The sequence below is a fragment of the Coptis chinensis genome, chromosome 5 (assembly GCF_015680905.1).
Source record: "Coptis chinensis isolate HL-2020 chromosome 5, ASM1568090v1, whole genome shotgun sequence".
In the NCBI taxonomy this organism is placed as follows: Eukaryota; Viridiplantae; Streptophyta; class Magnoliopsida; order Ranunculales; family Ranunculaceae; genus Coptis; species Coptis chinensis.
Window position 1 is genome coordinate 32184554 of NC_141460.1, and position 18248 is coordinate 32202801.

General features: G+C 45.2%; 2 long non-coding RNA genes across 3 annotated transcripts; one reads left to right on the forward strand and one right to left on the reverse strand.

Annotated features, from left to right (window-relative positions):
- The first annotated feature begins 248 nt into the window (after positions 1–248).
- On the forward strand, positions 249–2320 carry LOC147497316 (uncharacterized). 2 transcript variants are annotated; one of them, XR_015197093.1, is made up of 3 exons: positions 249–591; positions 985–1119; positions 1209–2320. It is a non-coding gene; the product is annotated as an uncharacterized LOC147497316 (long non-coding RNA). The 2 variants fall into 2 exon arrangements; XR_015197094.1 differs by having other exon boundaries at positions 990–1119.
- A 2014-nt stretch (positions 2321–4334) lies between these two features.
- On the reverse strand, positions 4335–18021 carry LOC147497317 (uncharacterized). The gene is made up of 4 exons (XR_015197096.1): positions 17865–18021; positions 17640–17734; positions 4537–5131; positions 4335–4410 (listed from the first exon to the last, which is right to left on the reverse strand). It is a non-coding gene; the product is annotated as an uncharacterized LOC147497317 (long non-coding RNA).
- Between the last annotated feature and the right edge of the window lie 227 nt (positions 18022–18248).

The window sequence follows — 18248 nt, forward strand, 5'->3', positions numbered from 1 at the left end:
CCTTTACTCTTTCTTTTCGAATTTGTTGAATATTTATCTCGTGCCTTATGCCTGTTTTACTAATTTCTGACAAAGTTTGGCGGTGCTCTTATAAAGAATGATGATCTGCCTCACGAGTTATGTTGAGGAATTGTTCCCACAAATGATAAAAACAAGTCTAGGTTAGTGATATATCTTCTTTTGTGAGAAGTGTATTGAATTAAATCCAGGTTATATATTATACGTAAATTCTAAGGATGTTACAAACAAAGCTATTAGTGGGGGCATATGAGATGCAATTCGCTCAAGAATGAAAGGTCGCATGATGCATTTGAGCTCATAGCCACATTATACATTGATCACTCAATGATGTCTTGTTTTTGTGGTTTAATTGAAAATAGAAATTATCTTTTGCTGAATACTTCTAATACCAAAATTATTAGTATCTTAGCAACTTAGTAAGTTTGATTCAACTATCTTTGTTTTGAATATTGTTTCTAGGATCACACAGTGTAATAAAAGCAATTTACAACGGTTCTGAGTTCTTGAAAAGCTCCGTTTGAACGAGTAAACACCATTTAGAAGGGCCTTAGGACAGCACACAACCTTAAGGTATATTTTAGAACCTATAAAGTCGATGTCTTTATATTTTAGTGCACTGTTGTCCTTTTTGACGGGACTATACAACGATGCCTTTATATTAACTATGTGATATGATGTGCCATATTCATTTGTATGATAGCCAACTGCTGTGCTTTTTATTACAGAAGTATTATAGAGGTGGCATGATTACAGTCCATTAAATAGCATAAAAACTTACCTGGCGCAGTCTTGTGCGAGTGGGGTAGAGTAATTCAACTTTGACTTAAGTTGTAATTGGTATCAATGCACCATCTTTTTTATTTTGCTAATTGATTTCATAATCATGATTGCCAAAACAAATACATTTCTATAATGTTTCTTGGTTCGATCATTTGTTAAATAGTTGTTTGATATTGGCTTTAGAGAAGGCTCAGTAGGCTCCTTTGGGCTGTTTAAAGTTCGCAATGTTCAAGTTTATGGAGGGTTTGTTCTCCACATTGGTTCTATTGGTAAGAGAATGTGGCAGAATTTCTGTTTCAGATAAAAGCAATGTGCAAGGTGAGATACTTAACCTTCTACCCCTTTATTTTCTAGCTATTATGATCCTTCATTTTCATTCAATTTTCATATTGCTTGATGGCATGTAGGTAGATTACGAAAGGCGTACTCTCATTGCCCCAAACTGTACATGTACGCACATGCTAAACTATGCTCGTTGACATTGAGGACACCATTCAGATGAGTGAGCAGACCCGTTATTGTTTAAACTATTTTGATTTAAGCTTTTCATCTTTTTAAGTTAGTAACAACTTAACGTTCTGGTTTGATGCTAGGTTTATGAAGTTTGGAGTTGGAATAGCACACCACTCAGGGCGTGAATACCTAAATGAATCGATCTGTTAGCATGCTTTTATTCCTATCTATCTTATACGATATAAAAGGTCATAATTCTTGCCAGGTTATACTGATTTTCCTTCTTCTGAATGAACTATAAGGACTGGCTTCATTGCAGCGGGCTTTCTATATTAACTACTTGAAGACTTTTCAAGAGGAAAAAGCATACTATAGATGAGAAACTCTGTTCTTCCTTGCTTCCCTTCTTGCTAGGGTGGCTTGTGAGTTTAAGTCCCCCTTGGAATTGTTGGGAATCTTTCTTTCCCCTAAAACTCTTGAATTTCCTAGCGAGACTTTATGTCAAGGGCGAGGCAAGTTGGATGTCTGAAGCGGATGGTTCAATTGCTTTAGATCCGTATTAAGACGACTTGGCCTTAACTGCCCCCTCTTTATTAGTGTTTAATTTATATTAGTGTCTCGGCCTAAATATAGGTTTAACAACATAGTTTCTAAGATACATTAGAAACATATGCCCACCTTTGAAAGTACTATTTTCATCAGACTATTGGTATCACTCTTTTGTTTGTTGAATGTGATTTAGTACCTTAGTAAGTAATAATGAGCTTTCTTTTGATCCTTTATTCTGTTGTGTAGGATGAATCCCTATTCTTACAAAATCTTTTATATGGTCAAAGCTTAAGCTTCAATATATCGAAATGCAACTCAGACCAGAGCCACTACAAGTAAGAAAAACAATGCAACACCAAGCACTTGAGCAAATTCAATACCCACATATTTAGACTTCATGGAGTTTTTAGTAATTCTAGCTTAAACACTTTTTACCTATTATGCATATGTTCAAGTTTCTTAATGTCTTGTTTTTATGAATCTAACTTGGACAAATTTTACTCGATATCAATCATTTCTATTTTCTTAATTTCTATTTGGTGTCATTGGGTTGGTCGCATGTGTCAATGACTTTGATGATTGCTATAGGAAGGACGAATTAAGAGATCAAATGTTTTGTTTGAGAGCTATTAGGACTTATTATATCCATGTATTTTGTAAACAAAAAGACTTAATCAAATTACTAGTTTTATGTAATTAGAATCAAGACTTGTGACCATAGTACAAAATATCCCGATATATTGCGATATTTGGGGATATCTATCCATATTTCAGAAAAAGATATATAAATATCACGATATGTTTAGAGATATATACGACTGCAAATATCAGTGATATTTCGATAATATTTGCGATATTTGTGATATTTGGGGATATTTTGTGATATTTGGAGATATTTGGCGATATTTTGTATATATAACAATTTTATTTAATATTTACCATTATATTTCAAATAAATATAAATAATGTATCATGATATATCAAGAAATATCTACAATATCTACGATATTTGTCGATATTTTGGATATATTTACGATATTTACATGTGAAACAATGTCAAATATCCCCAAAGAGGAGGATATATCCACGATACATATCTAGAAATTGAATATCGATAAATACCCATATCCTGATATTTTGTACTATGCTTGTGACTTAAGAATGAATTATGGAATATGCTGGTTTAAGTGCTTCTTTTCTTTTTTGCTAGTGTGTATCCATGAGTGAATCTTTAGGCCTTCCTATAATACATTGCAACGATTGGGACCTAATTTTTTGCTATAATAAGTGCTTCTTTTCTTTTTTAGCCCAGCAACGATTGGGACCTAATTTTTTTTTCCAAATGCTACCATATTTAGTAATGGTTGTATATCCGTTACAAATAGATAATTGCCAACAACAATTCATCAGTTATAAACAAAATTAGTAAGCGTTATTAATACATTGCAACGGTTACGTATCCGTTACTAAAATTAATTTCAGTAACACTTGACAACTGTGACTAAATTATGCAACAAATATTAAGTGTTACTAACATCTGTTACTATTATTTGTCACACATTTGTGTCAATGCAAGATAACCGTTACTAATATTTTTTGCGACGGATGAGTATCCGTTACAAATCGACTGATATGGTGTAGTGAGAAGCTCTGAACATAAAATAAAAAGGTAGGGCGAAAGGGGATCACCCTGTCTTAGTCCTCGAGATGTGGCTTAAAAAAACCATGTGCAGCACCATTCAGTAAGACAGAGTAAGAAACATTCTGAACACAAAACATTATCTTGTTAATCCAGTCCACCGGAAACTCAAACTTGGTCAGCATTACTCTCAGAAACCCCCATTCGATTTTATCATAAGCTTTCTGCATATCAATCTTTAGAGCAAAATATTTAGCTTTTCTATTCCCATGCCCTCTTATCTTATGATAAAATTCATTTGCAAGCAAAACATTGTCATGAATATTTCTCTTGGGTAGGAAGGCAGTCTGAAACAGACCAATAATCCTCTGCATGATAGGTCTCAATCGATTGACAATAATCTTGGAGATAATTTTGTAAACCACATTTGTCAGACTGATTGGTCGAAAATGTTCCGGGAGTGAAGGATTCATGATTTTTGGAATTAAAGCAATGAAGGAATGATTTAGCTGCAGGGAGAAAGAGCCAGAAAGGAAAAAAGACTTAACTGTCGCACTTAATTGATCCCCCACCAAATTCCAGAAATGCTGGAAAAAAAAATGCCTGATATCCATCCGGTCCTGGAGATTTAAAGGGCTTCATATGCTTCAGAGCAGTGACAATCTCATCAGTATCAACTCCTCTTAACAAGTTGAATTTTTCACCTTCATCAAGATATGGGGCTTGAACATTGAAAATCTGTGACATAAGATCAGGTTCCGAAGTAGTCATTATCTCCTCAAAAAATTCACTGAGCCTATCACCTATCTTTCTCCTTTCAGTTAAAATTCCACCATTTCTATCTCTGATTGAGTGTGTATGATTCCTTTGTCTTCTGCAGTTTACCATGTTATGAATGCCCGTAGATATTGATTGATTGGAATTTGGAAGTAGGGGTAAATTTCAGAATTCTGAGTTGTTGAAATTTCCTATACCCAAAAAAAAAAATGGTTGAAATTTCAAGTGGTAAGCATGTAGATTAATATTGTTATAAGACTGCAAGTAATGTCATCCTCTAATGAACTCCTACATTGTACTCCTCTGCACCATCATACATATATCTTCAGATGATCAATGTGGACGATTTTGGTTTCTCCTCCACAGTTCTCGCCATCAATTGCTTTGGCATCTTCTACAATTCTTCTCACCTCTGCTTCTACTTCTTCCTTACTTCTCTCATTTGCAGTTCTTTCCCCAAAATCAAAGTCTTGCACAACTTCAGCACCATGACCTAACGTAGTTTTGTCAGTTCGTACACACACGCTCCTACTCACTCCATATATCTGATGAGCATCTTCTAGGTTCATATACCCAGCAACTAAATACTCATCACAATCTTGGTCCGAATGGTCTAGAAAACGATGAAGATGTTTTAGTTCTTCATGAGCTGCCTCTGCAACAATGTTAGGTGGCATGGGAACAGAACCAGCTAGCTCATAGTAATAGGAAACCCTTCGTAAATGGTGAATAACCATTTGAGATTGGACTTCCAAGCCTGCCACTAGAATCACACAACAATCATTGATTTGGTAAATCTTCTGCTTATTTTGAGCGATAACAGCCCCCCTCATCATCCACTAAAAGAGAATCGGACCCACAAACAATCCCGTCCCTACACTGTGCGGCACATATAATGCTTCCAGAACCACCCTGTAAATGAAAATTCATGTTCAAACTTTCAAATCACTATTTGTATTAACCTAAAATCCCAACTCTCTACTAATCTCCTCTATCTCTTTTTCTCTCTCTTTTTTCTTTTTTTTCCCCTCCTTTCTTTCCTATCTACTGTTCTTTTTATACCGTCTCTCCTCTTTCCCTGTCCGTTGATCCTTCCCCTTCTCCTTTGGTCGCGATCTTCCCACCTGTCACCTTAGGGTTCACGTCCTATCTTCCTATGCCCCCTCGCCCCTCTTTCTTATCTTGCCCCTGTTGTCCTTCATTAATCCTTTTGACGTCATTCCTCTAACCTCACCTTAGGGTTCCATCGCTTCAAATGCCGTCATGGTGCCCCTACTTTCTCACCTCGCCCTGAGCCCTCCATCTGTCCCTTCATCTAGCGGCTTCTATTCAGCCCATTTTCTCGGACATCGTCTCGCTTCTAGGGTTCCGCGTCCATATTCTGCTGTCCTCCCCTGTTGTTTGATTCCACTGCACCCGCCCCTCTTTTTGACTTGGTCCACGGCTCTATTATGGGTCACTACAAATGCCCCTTCTTGACCTCGCGTCCATACATTGGGCTCGAGGTCGAGAACTCTTCCCCTTCTCTCTCCTCTTTTACTGTTCCCTGTCCTTCTTGGACAACGTGTGATGTGAGAGGCACTCATTACGCGCACTCTTCCTGACGGCCCCTTGGTTCCTGTGCATCTACGTGTCGCAATTTGGCTGGACCCCTTCTGACGCTCCATTTTCTTCGCTGGCTGAAGTTACTCTTTTACCCCCGACCTATTTAAACCCCATTCCCCTTCTTCTTCCCTCACTTTCTTTCATCTGGTCTTGCTCCTCTCTTCTTATTCTCCTTCTTCGCACTCCTTCAAATATTCTCTGACGCACAAGCTCCCCCGGTGGTGGCCTGCTCTACCTCACCCTTTCTACACGGTTGTCTCCGTCGCTTTTCCTGACTTCCTCTCTCGCTGATAGGTACGCTTTCTCCTCTTTTCCTCCTTTTATTAAACAGTACTCCGTTTTTTCTTGTGAACTCCTTTGATCCTTTGCGTCTGCTCATCTTCTTTTGATGTCAGGACGTGAATCCGGCGCCTCTACCTCTTCCCGTTCGACGGGCACGCCCTCGTCTACTCCCCCTTCTACTTCGGCCGTGCCCTAGGTCGTCCTACTACCTTACTGCCGCCTCCCCCTAGATCCCGTAGACCTCATTTAAATGCCCTTAGAGCGGCTTATGGTATCCCATCCGACGTCGTACTGGAACACGTGCCTTCTGTCACCCACTATCCTCACCTGGTTCCCCACCGGCCGGGCTCCCTCGTCATTACGGTAGGTCAAATAGTTGCCGGTCTACGGCTTCCGCTTACTCTGTTGGACGTGGAAGTCTGCAACCACTTTAACATTCCCCCCTGCCAAGGTATAGGTAACTTCTGGCGAATAATGCATGCCGCGAATTCCTACAACAAATCCCACGATCCCAAGATTTCCAGTCGAGACATCTATTCCCATTATTATCTCAAAACTAGTACCAAAGGCGCCGAAGATAGGATATCGGGTCCTTTTGCATTAAGCCCTAAAAGCGATCTTTCCTTCTGAAGCTTACCACTTCCGACAAAGTATGGCACCACTATCCGCTCTATGTTTCCGGCAACTTCTTGTCCGCGGACATTCCCTCCTCACTGACTCTTAATCATCTTGCCCTTCGCTTTGTCGCGGTGAGTCTTTGGTCTCTTCTCCGTTATGCTCAAGTGTTTTTCCCGCGTTTACTAACTTGCTTCTGTTTTTGCCTACAGGTTGGCGGCCAGATTCCAAGTCCCACATTTACGACGGCGTCTCCTGCCCGATCTTTGAACATATCCGCGGCCTAGGATCTGCTCAAGCCACACTGCTAGGCATCCATCCCACTACCGCGACTCCCCTGTTGCCCATTCCCGCTCTCAACACTTTCAACGGTTTGTCAGGTCCTTTTTTCCGCCCTCCACCTCCCAAGGAACGAAAACCCCACGCTTCCCCTCCTTCTAAGAAGAGACTTCGTCCGCGGAAGCCTCAACAATCCCCACCCCAGTCTTCCTCTCCTTCCTCTGCCCCCCGTCCCTCCTACCGAGCTATCTCCCAGTGGGACGACCAGTTCACCTCACCCAACTCCCCCGCTGAGAACATGGACGTTCACAAACAGAAGCTCTTCGACAGTGACTCTGAGGATGATGAGGTCGTAGAGATCCCCTCCACTGAGGTGCAGGTGCCCATCGAACAGCCACCTTCCAAGAGGCCGCGGACCTCCTGCTCCACAGTGCCTGACACCCCTTCCACGCTCGACCCTGCATCCGTAGTAGCGGCCTCCATCCCCTCCGTCCGTCACTCTCCCCCTCCCTCCTCTCCGACTCGTCGGCTTGGTAAAGAGCCCGTGGTCGCACCCGCTTCCTCTGATGCCCCGGCGCCCCCTCCTGCTATTGCCGAAGAGTTCCGTCCCGTATTCAAGGTGCGCAACCGTCGGGTGAATCTCGATGATTCTGCTCTGGACAATGCCGCGGTGGCATCCTCATTATTCTACAACTCTCATCTACCCCGAGACATTGCCTATGCAGATGGAGGTACCTTCGACTCGCACCACACCTCGTTGTACACCAATTGGGAAAGGGTGAGTCTCTCCCCCTTTTTTTTTTTTTTTTTTTTAACCTCTCCCTTGCGTCTTAGGTCAATCTGGATATCTCTTACATGATCCGCGGCCTTCTCAACGCCCGAACCAAACTGGCTGCCTTGGAGAGGGAGTTGGACGGTCCCCTGGACTTGAGGGCGACCAACGCCGCTTTTCAATCGGATTTGGCGGCTGCCTCCTTAGCCAAGCTCCGTGCCCAAGATGAACTCCGGACCGCAGAAGATTCTCACCAACAATACATGGATCAAGTCAACGATCCTCTTAGTCAGCAAAGGGAATCCCTCCTAAATCATCACCAGCAAAACCTGGCCTCTCTGACCCAGCAGCATCAGGATACACTGGAAGCCCTCAAACAACAACACCAAGAGACCCTAGCCGCGGAGTCCCAAAAGAACCTGTCTGACATGAACATTCTCCGCGATCGTTTCAAGCTTCTGGCTGACAAGAGGGTGGCCAAGAAACTACAAGAAGCCATGGATCGTCTCACTCAAGAAGGCCGTCTTCTCCCAGAAAAGCTTGACATTCCCACTCCTGGCCCTACTGAAGCTCTAGTAGATCCCCCGTTGGCCGTCGATACCCCTCCAGCACCGACAGAGACTGCGGATTGCCACTCCAGGGGGAATGCCGCTACCCTCCCTACTGAGACTCCTGAAGCTGTAGTTACCGTCCCCCAGTTGCCTTAGAAATTTTTGGTGTTGTAATATGACCTTTTTGCTTACCTGTCTTTACCCTTAGTTGTATTTACTTTTTTCCACTCTTTATGTTATTAATATCTTGCCTTGACCTGAATGCGTTATTTTACCGTCTCTTTATCAATTGATGCTACTTCCTAGTTCAACTCTCCATCTTTTTCTTTCTCTATTATTCTGTTTCTTTTCTTCATCCTATTCTTCTCCCGAACCTCCAATGGGTTCTCCCAATAGCTACCCTCTCTTCCTGCGCTGGGTACTGGCCGGGGCTACAACCTGCCACCCTTGCATCTCCGATATGAAGCGGGTTCAACAGACTCCTCGGGCCGACCCGAGGAGGGCTTACCCCCCTCCGCGGGATCTCTCAGACTTTTACCTGATGGGGCTATCTCGTTGCCCCCAGCATCTCTAGCATCACTGATCCGTGGAGGGCTCACCCCACTCCGCGGACACCTCGGACTTTCGTCTAATGGGGCTCTTTCGTTGCCCCATGAATCCCTGGCTCCTCGGATCCAAGGAGGGCTGGCCCCACTCCACGCTCTCTCTCATACTTCCGCCCGATGGGGTTCCCTCGCTGCCCCCAGCATCTCTAGCTTTTTTGACCCGTGGAGGGCTCACCCCACTCCCCAGGCTCTCTCAGCCTTCCGCCTGATGGGGCTCTCTCGTTGCCCCAGGTATCTCCAACATCACTAATCCGAGGAGGGCTCACCCGCTCCGCGGACCCTTCCAGATTTTCATCTAGTGGGGCTCCCTCGTTGCCCCATGTACTCCTAGCTTTTCTGACCCGAGGAGGGCTCACCCCTCTCCCCAGGCTTTCTCAGACTTCTGCCTGATGGGCTCTCTCGTTGCCCCATGTGTCTCTAGCATCACTGATCCGGGAAGGGCTCACCCCGCTCCGGGGACACTTCCAGATTTTCGTCTAATGGGGCTCCCTCGTTGCCCCATGTATTTCTAGCTTCTCTGACCCGAGGAGGGCTCACCCCACTCCCCGTGCTTTCTCGGACTTTCGCCTGATGGGGCTATCTCGCTGTCCCCTGTATCTATAGCATCCCTGATCAGGGGAAGGCTCAACCCACTCCGCGGACCCACCAGACTTTCGTCTAATGGGGCTCTTTCGTTGCCCCATGCATCCCTGGCTCCTCGGATCCGAGGAGGGCTCGCCCCACTCTGCGGTCTCTCTCATACTTCCGCCTGATGGGGCTCCCTCGTTGTCCCATGTATCTTTAGACTCCCTGACCCGAGGAGGGCTCACCCCACTCCCCGGGCTCCCCCGGGCTTTCGCCTGACGAGGCTCTCTCATTGCCCCACGTATCTCTAACATCACTGATCCGAGGAGGGCTCACCCCGCTCCGCGGACCCTTCCAGATTTTCATCTAGTGGGGCTCCCTCGTTGCCCCATGTACTCCTAGCTTTTCTGACCCGAGGAGGGCTCACCCCTCTCCCCAGGTTTTCTCAGACTTCGGCCTGATGGGCTCTCTCGTTGCCCCATGTATCTCTAGCATCCCTGATCCGAGGAGGGCTCACCCCACTCCGCGGACCCTCCCGGGCTTTCGTCTAATGAGGCACCTTCCCAATACATATAGTCCCTATACAATTCTTTATCCTGAAATACATGAGGCATTTTTTCTGTTCCTATAAGGCTTACGTTACTTTCTGCGATACCATGGACAACAAACTTCACTACATTCACAAAAGTGCTGCGGTTTTATATTTTTACATTCAGCGGGGGTCCTCCCCTCCGACCCCCTTTACATTGCTCAAGACGTGTTTACATTTAATGATAAATTTTTTTCAACAGTCTTACGTTCCATGGTCTCTCTATCTGCTTCCCCTCCAAGGTCTGCAACTTGTAGGTTCCGGACCCTCCAGCCTCTACCACGGTGTACGGCCCTTCCCATGTTGGACCCAACTTCCCGTCCTTCTCCTCTTTTGTACTCGGCATCACCCGCCGCAGCACCCACTCCCCGACCTTGAAGTGTCGTGGCCTGACCCTTCGGTTGTACTGTCTCTGCAGCCTTCGGTGATATTCCTCTAGCCGAATACGCGCGGCATCTCTTTTCTCCTCCAACAAGTTCAAGTCTCCAGCCAATATACGCCAATTAGACCCATCTTCCACCGCCCTGGTTCGCCCCGTAGCCGCGATCATCTCTGAAGGGATTATTACCGACTCCGACCCCATGACGCCATGGCGGCGGCATCTCCTTGGTACTTGTCCTCGGAGTGGTTCTATATGCCCACAGCACATGATTCAGCTCATCGGCCCAGGCATCCTTTTTATCCTCCAACTTCCTTTTCAAGTTGTTCATAATCGTTTTGTTGGACGCCTCTGCCTGTCCGTTGCCCTCAGGATTGTAAGGAGCCGAGAAACCCTACCTCACCCGATATGTCTGTAAAAATGCTACCACTTTTGCTCCCGTGAACTGAGTCCCGTTGTCGGCGATTATTGCATATGGTACCCCGAATCTACATATGATGTTCTCCCATAGGAACTTAATCACTTGCACCTCTTTGATCTGCTGTAACGGAACGGCCTCAATCCACTTAGTGAAATAGTCTGTTGCTGCCAGCACGTATCTTCTCCCTCCGCTTGCCATGGGCAGCGGTCCTACTATATCCATTGCCCACATGGAAAATGGCCATGGGCTTGACACGTTGTGTAGGGGTTCAAAGAAAGAACGAATATCATTTGTGAGAATCTCTGGCATTTGAGGCATCTCTGTGCGAAGTCCACTACATCCTTTTTCATATGAGGCCAAAAGTATCCCTGTGTCAACAACCGGTGTGCCGTCGTTCTTCCCGCCGAATGGCTCCCACAGTCGCCTTCGTGCAGTTCTGCTAATACCTCCTTAGCTACTCGAGCCCCCAAGCATTTCAACAATGGCCCACTGAAATTTCTTCGGTATACCTCTCCTTCTACCAAGACGTATCTTCGAGCTGTCTGCTCCAACCTTCTCTTCTCTTTCTTGTCCGTCACCACCTTCCCTCGCAAAAAATCCTTGATGGGATGGGTCCAGCACTCTTCCTCCTTGGCTACCTGACATGCCTCCGCCCCTTTTTCAGTGCTCGGTCGGTCCAATCTCCCCACCCTTATCGTCCTCTCTTCTGACCCCGACATTGCCGCCGCCACATATGCCAGTGCATCGGCATGTCTGTTCTCCCCCCGACCCAGGTGTACAAACTGGATCTTTGCGAACCTTTTGGCCTTTTCCCGCACCACTTCCAGATACTTTGCCATCCTCGGACATCTAGCTACAAAGCCTCCGTTAACCTGGCACACCACGAGGTTCGAGTCCGAATACACTATCAGCTCTCGGACCCCCACCTCCTCAGCCATCCCCAACCCTGCTATCACTGCCTCATACTCCGCTTCATTGCTTGACGCCGCAAATCCCAATTTTGTCATCAACTCTATCCTATTATTATCAGGCGTAACAAGCACCACCCCTATGCCGCTACTTTCATCTGTGGCTGACCCATCTGCTACTTTCAACTCTATCCTCCATCCATTCCTTTTATCCCAGGGGTCCATCGTACCTAGTTCCCCGTCTTTCTCTGGTTCCATAATCATTTCTTCCCCCCAATTAGGATCCTCAGCAGGGAATTCGCTAAAATTCTGCGCCATCGCTATGCTTTTCTCCGCGGTCCTCGTCGAGCATCAGATCTCATACGCGACCGAAAGCATCACCGCCCATTTCAACATTCTTCCCGAACTCTCTGTCCTTAATGCATGCTTAAGGGGTAGGTTGGTAACTACAACGACTGAATGGGCTTCAAAGTAGGGCTTCAGCTTCAGAGTCGAAAAGATCAGGGCCAGTGCATACCTCTCGATTCTACTATATCTCGTCTCTGTGTCTAGCAGTGTTTTACTCTGAAAATACACCGGACTCTCCACTCGATCTACTAGACGGATCAGCACCGAGCTCACCGCATACTCCGAAGCCCCTAGATACAGGTACAACTTTTCCCCTTCCTCCGGCCGCAATAACAAGGGCACTCTGCTCAAATATCCCTTCAATACTTGGAATGCCACTTCGCACTCCTCCGTCCATGTGAAGTCCGGCGTACTTCGCAACAGCCTATACAGCGGTCTGCATTTGTCAGATGACTTGGATATGAACCTGTTCAACGCCGCCACCCTTCCTGCCAGCCGCTGTACCTCTTTCACATTCTGCGGGGATGACATTTCTATCAAAGCCCTTATCTGTTCCGGATTAGCCTCTATGCCGCGGTGGGTCACAATGTAGCCCAAGAACTTGCCAGTAGTTACTCCGAATGTGCATTTCTCGGGATTCAATTTCAAATTATACTTCCGCAATATGTCGAAAGTCTCCCGCAAGCCCTCCAAATGCTCTTCCTCCGACATGCTCTTTTCCACCATATCATCTATGTACTGCTCAATCCCCTTCCGAATCTTGCTTTCGAACATTTTCTCGCCCAGTCTTTGGAACGTGGCTCCCGCATTCTTCAGTCCAAACGGCATCCTGTTATAGCAATAGGTGCCACCTTCTACCACAAACGCGGTTTTCTCCTGATCCGGACCATACATCGCCACCTGGTTGTATCCCATTGATGCGTCCATGAAAGAGAATACTTTATACCCTGCCGTCCTGTCTACCAACTCATCTACCCGTCGCATAGGGTAGCTGTCTTTCAGGCACTCCCTATTCACATCCGTGAAGTCGACACACATACGCACTTTGCCATTCTTTTTAGGCATCGCGACCACATTGGACAGCCACTCGGTGAATTCGGTTTCTCGTATGATGCCTGCTCCCTTCAAAATTTTAACACCTCTTCCACGAATACTCTCCGCGTGCCCGATTCGATACTCCGCGCGAACTTCGCCGATCGACGGCCGGCATCTTCATTCATGTGCAACCTATGGCACGCAAATTCCGGGTCTAACCTTGTGACATCCTCAATCGACCACGCAAACACATCCCTATTTTCCGACAAGAACCGTATCAACCTGTCTTTCCATTCCTCCGTTAGATTGGAACCTACCGAGATGAGCCTCTCTTCCTCTCCTTCTCCAATATTCACCACTTCAATTGTATCTAAAGTCTTTGACCCCTCCGCCGGTCCCCCTTTCACCTCCGCGGAGCCGATCTGTAATTGCTATGCCCGTCTCTTCCTCGGGTGGGGGCCTTCATCCTCTGTCTCATGCACCAATCGCTTCACTGTTCCCCTATGACTGTTTTTGGCTGTCACCTGATCTCCGCGGACTTGAATGTACCCGAAGGAGTTGGAAATCGTATCACTTGATAATATGTAGACGGCACAGCCTTCATCTCGTGAATCCACCTTCTACCCAAGATCGCGTTATATTGGGAGGCGGAATCCACCACCATGAACCGTGCGAACACCGTAAATAGGGCCCGCGGTCACCGGCAACAAGAGTTCCCCCACGGGCTCCGTCATGCTCCCGTTGAATCCATATAATTTGGTGCGGGGAGGCCTCAACTGTCTGGGATCCATCCCCATCTCTTCCGAGCTCCTTTAAACAACGGATCTACCGCTTCCACAATCCACCAACACTCTCTTCACCAGATAATTTCCCATCGCCACCGTGATTACTAATGCGTCCTCATGAGGGGAATCCACTGCTTGCAAGTCAGACCTACTGAAGACAATCATATCTCGATCTTCGGTGGATCCCATTCTTGGTCGAGGAACCGAGACCCTACTATTGATTTGTTGGATGCTCGCGGTCCTCCTCACCCTATCTTTATGCGCATTATGACTTAATATCTCCCCACTAAAAATCACATGTATAGTTCCCAGCAGCTGACCCTGCCGCTGCATGCGGTCATCATTTCGTGCTTCTTTCACAAATTCCTTCATTTTGCCCTTATCCACCAATCTCTGCACCATCCACTTCAAAGCATAACAGTCATCCGTCTCATGATTTCGCATCTGGTGATATTCGCAGAATGGTTTATCTGGCAGCTCCATTGGGGTGGTCCGCGGTCCCTCATATCCCTGCAAGTTTTTAATAAGTGGTAATATCTCCCCCAACGGTCTGTTGAGCGGCATCACTTCTATCTCCCGGTACGGCTTCCTCTCTCTATTCTCCCGCCGAACTCCTTCCCGTGCTCTTTCCACCCTTGGGTTGTATCCGCGGTACCCTTCGCTCCCCCTCTCTGCATTCCTCCCTTTGCGGCCCTCCCTATCCTTGTCCAAAGATAGAACAGCTTTCCCCGCTCTCCTGGACTCCCTCGGTAGTGTGTCCTCATACCTGATGTATTTTTCCACCCGGGGATACAATTCGTGCAATGTGGCAATCTCATTCTTGGCGACGGATTGATGTACTCCCGTCCCCGGCCGTAACCCGCGTTCAAAGGCGATGACCACGGTTCTTTCATCCAAGTTCTCTACCTTCAGAGTCTCGGCTTTGAACCGGCACAGATATTCTCTCACTGTCTCTACTGATTTTTGCCTCACGTTAAACAGGGCCGCGATGTCAACCGTCCTCTTTTTCTGGTGTATGAAGTGCCCTACGAAAGCCTGCTCCAACTCCTGGAAATTCCCTATACTCTCCGCTGGCAGCCGGTAGTACCAGTCCGACGCCCCTCCTTTCAAACTTCGCTGGGAACATCATGCACCGCAGTCCATCATACCTTGGTTCTTGCCATAGCGGCATCTGTTGCCTGAAGTGGTGGATATGATCCGCCGGATCTCCGGTTCCACCGTATCTCTCAAATCGGGGCTGGTTAAAGCGCTTTGGGACCTCCGAAGCCCAGATCCCGCTCATCAATGGGTTGCGATTCAACCTCGCCACCACCTGTCTGGCCGCTCCTCCCCGGCTTTCCTCTTTCTGCTGGTTTGCTTCTCTGTCCCTATCTATCAGATCTTGTACTTGTTCGATCGTCAAGCCTGCCACCGGATTTTCCACCAAATTGGGCTCCTCTTCTTCCTCCTCCGAGTCACCATTCGCTTCCTCATCCAGTCCTTCCTCGTGTCCTTCCTTCTCTCTCCTCAACCCATCGTTCTCCTCCCTTAGCCTCCCGATCTCCTCCCTCATGAGCCGCGTCTCTTCTATTTCTAAGTCGGCTCCCCCGCCTTCTTCTTCCTCTATCTCCGCTTCCGGTGTCCTTTCTCGCACTGGTACTCTCTTTGGCCTGCCGGTTTGCTTCTTCGGTGCCATCTTTACTCGGCCCTCTGCTTACGTCCCCACAGACGGCGCCAAATGTATTAACCTAAAATCCCAACTCTCTACTAATCTCCTCTCTCTCTTTTTTTTTTTTTTCCCTCCTTTCTTTCCTATCTACTGTTCTTTTTATACCGTCTCTCCTCTTTCCCTGTCCGTCGATCCTTCCCCTTCTCCTTTGGTCGCGATCTTCCCACCTGTCACCTTAGGGTTCACGTCCTTTCTTCCTATGCCCCCTCGCCCCTCTTTCTTATCTTGCCCCTGTTGTCCTTCATTAATCCTTTTGACGTCATTCCTCTGACCTCACCTTAGGGTTCCATCGCTTCAAATGCCGTCATGGTGCCCCTACTTTATCACCTCACCCTGAGCCCTCCATCTGTCCCTTCATCTAGCGGCTTCCATTCAGCCGTACCCCGGACACGTCTGCTTCTAGGGTTCCGCGTCCATATTCTGCTGTCCTCCCCTGTTGTTTGATTCCACTGCACCCGCCCCTCTTTTTGACTTGGTCCACGACTCTATTATGGGTCACTACACTATCCAAGTTAAATGAAGAATAAACTCATACCATAAATAAGTACATAATGTGTGTTAAGAAACATCAAGATAGAGTGCATATTGATTTCTCTATACCACTTCACATCAAGAACAATGACATAGAAGTATTGAATGCACACTAATGCTATCTACGCCACTTCACATCAACAACTATGACATAGATCAGAACTCAGAAGTATATAAATTCAATTGGAATTGAAAGGACTTAAATTATATGATGCATAATAGTTGGAATAGTGACCAAATTATGTAATATAATCTTCAACTACAACAAATGGAAATTCATTTAAAAGCAATAACAACTTTGTCTTGGAAAAAGAAACACAAATGTTATTTAATTATTTTTTAGTTTTTTATTTTTTGAGTAATAGAATTCCATTCAGCGCTACAGAAGAGAAAAAGATTGACAATAACATTCCAGAAAAGTGAGAAAACGCTTTTTCAATTGAAGACATTTCTTCCCAGCTATTAAGATACCATCCTAAGACACTCTCCTAAGACTAAGCCTAAAATAAAAACTTTGTAATACCTGGAAGGGTTTCTGCTCGTCACGGTCATAGGCAAAAACTTTGCAATCTAGCACAAGTGATCTTACAGAGGATTTCTTGAGTTTGCATTCAACAGTAACAGTTAAGAATCGCTGTATTGCTAGTTTGCCCTTGCCCCTGCTTTTAATCCAACCTAACATAGAATCATAGAAACAATTCTCTTGCATATAACAGAAACCTCGGCAGTTCATTTTCCTATATCCAAAGAGTTTTAATGTACCTAAAACATTAGGCGTTTTTTAGGGGTAAGTAAGAGGAGACATGACAATAGCCACAGCCAAAATTTGTACCTAAAATTTGTACTTCACATTAGGCGTTTTTAATGTACCTAAAATTTGTACTTTACATCCGAATTATGTGTATCCGGATGTTTAAATTCATATGACAAAAACAAACCAGAATCAAGGATCAGTTAAGCAAAAATCATAGTATTAAAGATCACATCCTCATTGCCAAACATTAGGGCTAATTCTCACACCAAGTAATGCACAAACCATATAATATTCCCTCCCAAAATAGTCTTAGAGGCTATAAGTTCTTTCCAGTCTTGTTAATGTAATATCACTGACCAAGTAGGTCAAGACCTTAAGGATAGCAGTCAAAAAAGCAATATGATTTTAAAACATGACTATGGAGTTGCACTGCCAACATATGCACCTTGTTGGATATGTACAATGTTTCAATGATGTCAACGTACAGCGTGTCTGTATTAGGGGGTAATAATAACTATATGCAAAGATCTATAAGTGACAATGTGACACAAGGTTACATTACTTACCAATGAACTAACATCCAAATTACAAATGTATTCAGGAAACATGTAATAAACTCTTATAAATACCGGTACAGACAAGAAGGAGAAAGAAAAGGAAGAAAAGAACAATCGATGAAACAACTCTACCTTTCAACTGAACTAACAACATTGGTAAATTTCCCAGAATTTCTCTCAGCATTACGACTGTATATCTCGACTGACCCATTCTCCAAGTAGTTTATCTGTTTATCATAGAAGCAAATTTTAATAGAAGACACGCAAAACAGATATGTCATGCATAAGTAGTGAATTTAATAATAAATGTGTAATTGTATATGAGTTAATAAGTGGTTAAATTAGAAATGTAGCCACCTGAGCATGTTCCCCATCGTACTTGTATTCACAGAAGGATTTCGTGTCCCGGAATTTATCTAGAATCTCAGAAACCCCCTTGGTAGCCAGGATAGGCCCAATAGGGATACCTAGTATAAAGCTACACGTTTCAGAGAGCTTGCACACAACATCATAGTTGGGAAGCACAGAGTACACTTGGTTGATAAGTTTTGCAGCCTGAGGATTCAAAAGAACATAAAATTAGATGAGAGAAAAAACTATCAGAACAGTATTAGTGTGGCAAACAGAATATACAATGGAGATGTAGTAATACTAACACAAACTGAGCGCAGAACCAAAATTTTGCCTAGATACATGTGTTAAAATTTGTATAATAATCTAGGTTACATTGACACAGCACGC